The 10,591-nt window shown below is 36.4% G+C and overlaps 1 pseudogene; it reads left to right on the top strand.

Moving 5' to 3' along the window:
• Positions 1 to 2,364: 2,364 nt before the first annotated feature.
• Positions 2,365 to 10,112, top strand: LOC149549998 (L-gulonolactone oxidase 2-like; annotated as a pseudogene).
• The last annotated feature ends 479 nt before the right edge of the window (positions 10,113 to 10,591 follow it).

Genomic DNA, 10,591 nt, shown 5'->3' on the forward strand with positions numbered 1-10,591 from the left:
ATTGATAATTCCCCCTTTTAGGAATATACCATCTCTATTATATCTGAGGTGGTCACTCCTTAGTACTGCTCAGGATATGATGAAGACTGATCTGCAGATTCACGATTAAATGCAGATAAACCCATCAATGTGGATCTGCCTTTGAAAACTACTCCAGTACTGTCACCTGTTGTGATATGGAATTTGTTTCTCTTCTCCTACTATCCACATATTACAAAGATACTTATCAAGATTGTTCAATCGTCAACATGTTTATTGAGATCTCCCTCAAAGGATTTTGCTCCAATAACCTGCTCTGATACCATGTTGCGGAAATAGGATCGATTAATCTAATTTGTAATTTGTAATAACACTTGTGGAATTTTATGTGTTTTCCAAGTTACTATACAAACAAATATATATAGGAAATAAAGAGGCATGTCACTTGAAGAGACATGTCCCTTTGACATATTAACTTACATTAGTTATAGTTATAACACAAGTAATATATATCCTCAATGTATTATAATAGTTTTATAACAAGATATATATATATATATATATATATATATCTCACTCTTAATATAAGTTAATTATTTCATATATAATATTTGTCATATATTATATATCTCATATATATAATATAATTTATCCGACAGAATTATAATATTAACAAGGCATAGTGAATGAGTGAAGAGATTATAATTGGCAGAGAGTGCTAGTTGACAAATGATCATTTGGTATTGTTTTGAAAGTAATAATTAGAGATCAATTGGATAGTGAGTTTGGCAATCTTTCCCTTGAAGTTGTTTGGACAGTGGGTCCTTCTATATTCGATAACTCCTAATAGGGTTAGCCCAACTTCTAATAGGGTCAGAATTTCTTCATAGGGATTCAATGTATCTTAACAAGGACTAATATACATCCTAAATGTATTTCATTAACTCCTAATAGAGTCCATTATGTTGCAATAAATTTATATATTAGCATATCGTTTTGTGAGTACCATCCGACTGGGGTTTACCCTTTGGTCAACGATTTCCTTAAACAAATCTGGTGTTATTGTGTATGGTTATCATTTTTTGGTTATTGCACTTGTTGATTACATATTTCAGATTTAAAAAGGATGATTTTTTCTTTTGATTGCATAATTGATTCACCCACAACTCTCCCCCTTCCCCCCTCCCCGCTAGTTATCTTGGAGGATTTTAGTTTCTAACAATTGGTACCAAAGTACCATGTTCTTGAAGGAAAAGATCAACAAGTTAAGGATATCTATGATGATTCATTTTAAAAAGGATAGTTCAAAGTTTCATGGAACCAAATATGATAGATGGAAAGAGAAGATGAAGACACATTTTCTATGCATGGGTCTATGATATTGGTTAATTACTAATGATGAAAAACATGTGATTGAAGAAGACAAGTTTGAAGATTGTATTGAAAGACAAAGATTTGTTCATGGGTAACATTCTTGCTAGAGAAACACATTTGACAACCCTTCGTTGAAATGAATACAATAAGGTAAAATCTTCAAGCTTAGCATATGAAATTTGGACCGCTTTGGAATCTACTTATGAAGGTGATAAGCATGGTAAGAAGGTTAGATTACAGAATTAGACATGTTTGTTTCAAGAAGCTAAAATGATGGAAGATGAATATGCAAGAAGCTGTTTTGGTAGAAATTATAAATTGTTACAGGAATCAAGGCTTGTGATGGGAAGAAGGATGAAGATGAAATTGTATGGTATATCTTGTAAACCTTGATACTTGCATATAAGCTAATAGCACAGCTGATCGAACAAGTTATACCATGCTTAGAAAATTTTACTAGAGAGACTCTTCTTGGAAGATTGGAAGCTATGGATATAGGCTTAAGAGAAAGTGGAGATTTTCCTAGAATTGAGACTGCATTCAATGCATTGAGTTTTCAACCTACTTTGAGTAGGAGTGAGAGTACTTATGGAAATTATGAAAGGAACAACAGAGGAAGAACTAAAGATCATATGATAGAAATTGTTATCATTAGTTCAATTTTTAACCAAATATTACATGAATAACAAAAAAAAAAAAAAAATTTAAAAAAACCAAATGCCAACCTTATATCCACCATAATACAATTGCAAATATTCTCTCATTATTAAAAGACAAATAAATAAAACCATGAATTTTGTCGTATTTGATAGTCTGTGTGTGAAGTTGGATCAGAAATCAAAGAAGACAACATTTTATAGTGAATCAACATTATAGAGAAGTGGTCGGATTGCGATAATGTCCGTCACATTTTTCTATTTAAGATATGACGGATTGCAAACATGTTTCACACCAGAATCTGTAGTTCATCATACAATTGAATTTTTGTAGCCTGAGCCTTTCACACTTGCAATGGCGGAGTCTCAGAGGTGGAAAAAACTTTCATGGATTCTAACTTTGCAGTGCAGTTTGATAATTTTGTCTTTCCAAAATCATTCTAGTTGTGGAGGCTGCTTGTAGTGCACCCAAAGTCTAGTGTGCTGCTGACGCAGAGATGCCGTGTCACAAACTCCGAGGTAAATGGGAGGATGAAATGTCGTGTAAGGCTACCAAGGCATTTTTCCCAAACACAGAGCCGGAGCTTATCCACGCAGTTGGATACGCCGTCAAGAAAGATATGAAAATAGAAATTATGACTCATAGTGCGCATTCATTGAATCATTTTGCATGTCTTGGTGGAAAGAAGGGCATTGTCATCAGTACTCAGGATTATAATGCCCGAATCAAAATCGATGTGAAATCCATGGCGGTTTACAGTTGACTTGGGTGTTGAGATAAGAGAACTCGTGCATCCACTCACAACGAAGGGGTTTGCGTTCCCTCATACGATCGACTGGGATGGTGCTTCCATGGCCAGAGTTATTACCATGGTAGCTCATGGAAGTGGTTTGTGGGGAAAGGGCGACGTGTGGGTATTCAAATTGTTGTTCCTGCGCCTATAGAAGAGGGCTACGCAAAGATCAACCATCTGACAGAGAAAGATGAGGAGATCAAAGCCGCTAGGGTTTCACTGGCAGTGTTGGGAGCCATTTCTCAGGTGAAATTTTCTGTGGAGAGGATGTTCAAGCCTTCAATAAACCGAAAGCTCGAAAGAGAATTGGGTGTGGAAGATTTGATTGTAGAGTTTGCTAAATTGCACGAGTTTGGACGAATGAATTGGTATCCTTCATTGTCTAAAGTGGTCTACTCAAGATAGGACAAAGTCTTCCCAAATGTCTTGAGGAATGGGCAAGTGCCCATCAATTTAAATTTAATAAAATTAGTCCAATTTCTAGATTTTGGTCTGATAGTCAGGAGGCAAGTCAAGCAAGGTATCAAGAGAGGGAGTGGATATCTAAGCGATGGGAAAACTTTCAAAGGGTTTCCTGTGGTGGTGTATAATCACCTTATGTAGAGTTCCTCTGGTTGCCAGATCGATGCCCATTATAATGATAATAATATCAGTCTATGTCCGTGGAAGGTAAAGGATTTAAAAAGGAACGATACTATTTGTCAATGGTATACAACAGTGAAGGGTGACTACTATCATCATACTTCCATTGCAATCCATCTGTCGAGAGTAAGGGAAGCCATTACAGACATCAAGCAGCTTCACAACATGGATCCAAGTGCATTTTGCTCACTTGATTCTAGTCTGGAGTTGTTATTTCAGTTTTTCAAGAAGTTGGCCGATTACTTCTCCCATAATGAAGACAACGTGGGGATTGAATTTTTGCATATCTACTATCGAGAGAAGGGAAGGGCAAGGTGGAACGAGGATGTGATTGAAGAGATTGAATAGATGCTTTTGCACAATTATGGAGGAGTGGCGCACTGGGGGAAGAATCTGCGAAGAAATTAAAATCACAACTTAAAAAATTTCACCCAACACTAACTATTGCCGAGTGCCAGTTTTGCTCGGCACCTTAAGGAGCCGAGTGATAGGAGGGTGCCAAGTGAGCTTGACACATGAAGGAGGCGAGTGAACTCGGCACATGAAGGGCAACTTGGCACCAATGGATGTCGAGTGAGCTTGGCAGTGTGGATGCTGAGTGAGCTCGGCTTAAACTGCAAAGAGAACTTCTACCAAAGACAATGCCGAGTGATAGAACTTATAACGTGAATGTTACCACCATTAAAACTAGAGAGTCAAAGCTTAAAATATTCAATAATAAACTTCACAAATGCAATAAATGAAACTATTACAAAATCTGGGAGCATTCAGCTACAACCAGAAAACCTTAAAATTTTAAACTGATGAAAAACTTTAAACTTAAAGCTTGCAGCTCTAATGGCTGCATACAATAGCACCTAGAAAAATCATTGCTTCAACAGGACAAATCCAACAAACACAAACTTATAAAATGACTAGCAAAGAAACATGTGCAACTAGAGGCATGACACAACCTTCCTTCTATCTTCTGCATTACTGGATCTACTGATCGCTTACTTTCTGCTTCTTCCTTCTCTGCAACTTTTGATCTCTTTAGCTCTCTCTAACTAATTGAATGAATCTGAAAGACATTCCTTTTGTCTTGTTTCCAAGAAACATTTCCCCCTCTTTTTCAAATTTGAAACTTACCTACCCACATTCAATTTTCTATCTATTTTGCAATCTGTTAGGTGGTAGGTGAGCATTTGGCTTTAAGAGAAAATGACTATATGCAATTAATATTCCAACACTCCCCCTTTGTCCCAAGCCAAATAGAAAAGGATCAGTGCTGATCCAAATCAACTACACCAAGACACTCTCTTAGGTGTACAAAACTTCCAATACCTAATGGCTTGGTAAAAATGTCTACTAGCTACTGCTCAAACTTACAAAATTTCATCTTGATATCCCCATTCTTCACCAGCTCTATGATGAAGTGATATTTGATCTCTATGTGTTTGCTTCTACCATAGAAGACTAGATTCTTGGACAATGCAATTGAGGAGATGTTGTCACAATAAATTGTGATTCCATCCTCTTGCCTTTCATTCAAGTCTGCTAAGATCCTCTTTAACGAAATAGATTGGCATGCTACTGCATTTGCTACTATATATACAACCCTTGCTATAGATTGAGCAACAATAGATTGCTTCTTGGATGCCCATGAAATTGCACTTGATCCCATATGAAATACATATTTGTAAGTGCTCTTCCTATCATCTATACTTCCAACTGAATCACTATCTATATAATCTACCAACTTGAATTCATTTGCTGCATTATACAAAATTCTAAATCCCTTGGTACTTGTCACATACGTTAGGATCTTCTTTCCCGCTTGCTAATGGGAATACTTTGGTGTTTCCATAAATCTGAAAATCAAACTTATTGCATGCATCAAGTCTGGCCGAGTTGTAGTCAAATACATTAAACTTCCAACCATGCTCTTATATAGTGTTGGATCCACTCTCTTGCTAGAATCTTCATTGCTCAACTTCAGACCTATTGCTAGTTGTGTGGGGGTTGGCTTACTATTATGCATTTTGAATCTCTCTGAGATCTGCCCTGCATATTTTTCTTGAGAGATGAAGATGCCATCATGCATTTGTTTTTCTTCTATGCCTATAAAATACTTCAAAAGACCTAGGTCTATCATTTCAAATTCATTTTTCATGGCCTCCTTGAACTCACCAATTAGAAAATTGTCATTTCCAGTGAAAATTAGATCATCTACATACAAGACAACAATCAACACATTATCATTTGCTTCCTTGATGTAAAGTGTTGGCTCACCATTACTTTTACTAAAGCCATTGCTCATCAAATATGATTCAATCCTACTCTACCATGCCCTTGGACCTTGCTTGAACCCATAAAATGCTCTCTTTAATCTATATACTTTTTGTTCTTCACCTACAACTTCATAACTAGGTGGCTACTCCACATAGACTTCTTCCTTCAATACACCATTCAAGAAAGTGGACTTCACATTCATTTGAAATACCTTTCATTTGTACTAAGTTGTAAATGCTATGATAGCACACATGATTTCCATTCTTGCAACTGGGGCATATGTCTCATCATAATCTCTACCATATTGCTATTTGTAGCCCTTGACTACTAGCCTTGCCTTATGCCTATCAATCTTTCTTTCAGCATTACATTTGGTCTTGTAGACCCATTTCAATCCAATCACTTGCTTTTAGGGAGGCGATTTAGTTAACTCCCATGTCTCATTCCTTTCTATAGCATCTATCTCCTCATCCATGACCTTACACCATTTCTTCTCCTTAACAACTTCTTCAAAATATATTCGATCACTATGAGAAAATAATGCAAAATTAACACTGTCATTATAATCTTCATACCTTTCATCTTGGTATATCTCCCTAAGACTCTTGGTCTTTCTTGGTACCAAGGAGGAGAGTGTGGGATCAAAGCCTTCACTATTGGTACTTTGCCGACTAGCTTAGTCTTCACTATTACTTAGCACTGACACTCGATCATGAGTAGAGGAGCTCGGCAATGACTGAGGCTACTTTCCTTTTCTTCTAGCCACTCCTTCTTCTTGCTATTCATTAGCATCCTCTTCACTCATAATTGGCACTTTACTTGAGGTGCTTGGTGATTCATCAGTCGGTCCATAGTATGGTTGATTTTCAAGAAATTCTACATCTCTTGAGAGAATCATCTTGTTGTTCAATGGGTCATACAATCTGTATACCTTTGATTCTAAGTTGTACCCTGTGAAGATGCACTACACACCTTTGTCATCCAATTTCTACCTTTTCTCTTTAGGAAAATGTTCATACGCAACACATCCAAACACCCTTAGGTGTTCAACTATCCATCTTCCTCATGACCATGCTTTCATTGGAATTCTATCATGGATTACTTTTGTAGGAAACCTATTAATTAGGTAAACTATTGTTGCCACAACCTCTCCCCAAAATTTAGTTGGGTGACCTTTCTCTTTCATCATGCTCCTTGCCATTTCAACAATGGTCCTATTCTTTCTTTCAGCCACTCAGTTTTTCTGCGGTGTATAGCTAGCTATGAGCTCTTACTTTATGTCATATTTCTTACAAAAATTTACAAAAGAATTGGAGGTATGCTCCCCTCCTCTATCTAATCTTAGGACCTTGATATAGTGTCCACGTTCTCTTTCAGCTTGGGCTTTAAACTCAAGAAACTTATCAAATGCTTCAGATTTAGATTTTAAAAAATAAACCCATGACCTATGATTGAAATCATCAATAAATGTCATGAAATAAGTACTTCCCCCAATGGAAGTAACTTGCATAGGACCAACTAGGTCAGTATGCACTAACTCTAATGGATATCTAGCCCTCCTAGAATTTCTAGAATTAAAGAGAAGCCTATGTTGCTTACCCAAAATGCGAGCATCACACTTGTCATATGAATGTACAATGCTTGGAAAACCTTCTACCATTCTTTTCTTGGACAAAAAATTTAAACTAGCAAAGCTAAGATGTCCATACCTGAGGTGCCATAGCCATGAAGGGTCTTCAATCACACTCCTTAGATCTGATTGTGTGGGAGGTGTAGCACCAACTTGAGATGAGAAACATGTCTCTATCCTTAAGGAAAAAATTATGTTCTTTTTCATTTGAACTGCTGCAAATAAGTTCTTACTCCTATCCTTTTCATGAATGACACACCTGTCATTCTCCATCAGCACATGAGCTGACCAATGCTCATTAGATTGTTCTTCATACCAGGGGAAAAATACACATTTTGTATTTCTTTCTTCTCACCTTGCTTGGTGCAGACCATAATAGATCATTTTCCCACTATTGGTAGGGTTCCATTATTACCTATTTTAATCTCAGATTTGAAACTCTTTTTAGTAGATGAAAACAAGGTTTCATTACCACTCATGTGGTTGCTACATCCACTATCGAGGTACCAAACTTTAGGGCTTCCTTCTTCACCAACATTACACATGATGAAGGCAGTGGCATTGTTTCCACTTCCCATGTTCACATCAGCCACATTTGCTTGTCCTAACTGATCATTTTTCTTCTTCCAACATTCACTTGCATAATGCCCATATTTATGATAGTAGTAGCATTCTACATTACTCCTATTTGAGTTGTAATTTTTTCCCCTTTTCTTGAAGTGTTTTAATAAGTGCTTGCTCCCTCTGCTCTTCCTGAGCTTTCTGCTATAGTATTTATTTGTCCTCCATTACCTCGGCCTCTACTCATAGAGTTTCTATCTAAGTCATTTCTTCCTCTCCCCCTTCCTCTTGGATTTGACTCCTTGAGTGCTTGCTCATAGGAAGAAGAAGATGTAGATCTATCGATCCTATGCTTGTGGGTTTGAAGAATGCCCATCAACCCATCCATTTTCAAAATAGTGAGGTCTTTTGCCTCTTCTATGGTCATGACCAAATTATCATATTTATGAGGTTAAATCCTCAATATCTTTTCCACTATCCTCTACTCTTGATAGTCTTCTCCATTTGACTTCAGTTGGTTAATCACATTGGAGGTCCTTGAACTGAAATTCGCAATTGATTTATTTTCCTTCATCTGAAAGTTCTCAAACTCCATCTTTATATTATGTAGCTTTACTGTACGGACTTTATCAATCCCCTTGAAGTTTATCTCAAGGATATCCCTTGCTTCCTTTGCATAATTTGCAGCTGCAATTTTGGAAAAAACTATCTCTATCATTGCTGCTTCAATTAAACTTAATGCCTTGGCATCTTTTCTCCTTGACTCTTTTAGCTGAGTCTTCTATTCATTTGTGAGAGTAGCATACTAAGTTGGGTCTATCACATCATTGAACCCATTAATCACAAACTCCCATAAATCATTTGCAACCATTATGGTCTTCATCTTCTTCGCCCATGTATCATAATTTTGTCCATTGAAGGGTGGTGGCTGCTGCCATATCTCTCTTGCATCTCCTGCCATGTTAAATATCCAAAAAAAATTGCCCTAACTCATTGTGGATGTGGGGCCTCAAAGCACTAATACCATATGAAGAAATTAAAATCACAACTTAAAAAATTTCACTCGACATTAACTATTGTCGAGTGCCAGTTTTGCTCAACACCTTAAGGAATTGAATGAGAGGAGGGTACTGAGTGAGCTCAACACATGAAGGAGCCGAGTGAGCTTGGAATGTGAAAGGAAACTCAACACCAATGGATGGCAAGTGAGCTCGGAAGTGTTGATGCTGAGTGAGCTTGGCTTAAATTGAAGAGAGAACTTCTACCAAAGACAATGCCTAGTGACAAAACTTATAATATGAATGTTACCACCATTAAAACTAGAGAGTCAAAGCTTAAAATATTCAATAATAAACTTCTCAAATGCAATGAATAAGAAAGAGAAATGGATTCATCTATTCCTGCTTGCTTGCTATTCAACTTTGATTGAAACTATTACAAAATCTGGGAGCATTTGACTACAACCAGAAAACCCTAAAATTTCAAACTGATGAAAAAATTTAAACATAAAGCTTGCAGCTCTAATGGCTGCATACAATAGCACCTAGAGCAACCACTGCTTCAAGAGGACAAATCCAAAAATCACAAACTTATAGAATGACCAACAAAGAAACACGTGCAACTACTGGTATGACACAACCTTCCTTTTGTCTTCTACACGACTAGATCTACTGATCACTTACTTTCTTCTTCTTCCTTCTTTGCAACTTCTAATCTCTTCAGCTCTCTCTAACTAATCGAATGAATTTGAAAGATATTCCTTTTGTCTTATTTCTAAAAAATGTTTCCCCCTCTTTTCCAAATTTGAAACTTACCTACCCGCATTCAATTTTTTATCTATTCTATAGTCTATAAGGTGGTAGATGAACATTTGGCTCTAGGGGAAAATGACTATATCCAATTAATATTCCAATAGAATTGGGTGTACACCTTTGATGGAGTAGCCAAGAAAACTGGGAATTTGGCCAAGTTTTTGGAGGTGATGAAACAACTAGACCCAAAAGGGTATTTCTCTAGTGAGTGGTCAGATTGAGTGATGGGGATGGGTGAAAGTGTGCAAATATGGTGAGCTAGGTGTGCTTTGGATGGGCTGTGTGATTGCAAATAATATCACCATTGTGTTCTGGAAAGAGGATTCTCATGCACATCTAGAAAAATTTGGAAGAATGTTAGTGTTTGCAAGAAAATATCAAACAGAGAAATTGAATATTTTTCTCAAACAAATTATCTAAATAAATAAGATCGATAGTAAGCTATGAAGCACTATTTCGATGGAAATGCTATTTCTTTATTTTTCTATTACTTGTTTCTAGTTGTCTATACTAATAAATAAATAAATAAGACATGATTGCATAGAAAAGTCAAGTTTTGTTAGTTATATAGACCATTACAATCGGATCAATTGTACAAGTTAATTGGTAATAGTCGTGCATATGTAAAAGTTACATGATTATTGACCTATTTATGTAAAAGTAATAGATCGACTCTGAAAATGTTCTAGTTGTCTAAAAGAATTAGTAATGGACCAAAATGGGTCATGTATTGTGCAACACTTTGAAATGATTTTTTTTTATCAAAAAGATTTGTAGTGAGTGTCGTTACTACCTAAAAGCCAATACAATTTTTTAAAGCAATTAAATTGCATATGTATACAACAAAATAAAACTCATTGAACTCCAGTGTGT

This window comes from Cupressus sempervirens, chromosome 7, assembly GCF_028749045.1.
Source record: "Cupressus sempervirens isolate cs-2001-9-10 chromosome 7, ASM2874904v1, whole genome shotgun sequence".
NCBI lineage: Eukaryota > Viridiplantae > Streptophyta > Pinopsida > Cupressales > Cupressaceae > Cupressus > Cupressus sempervirens.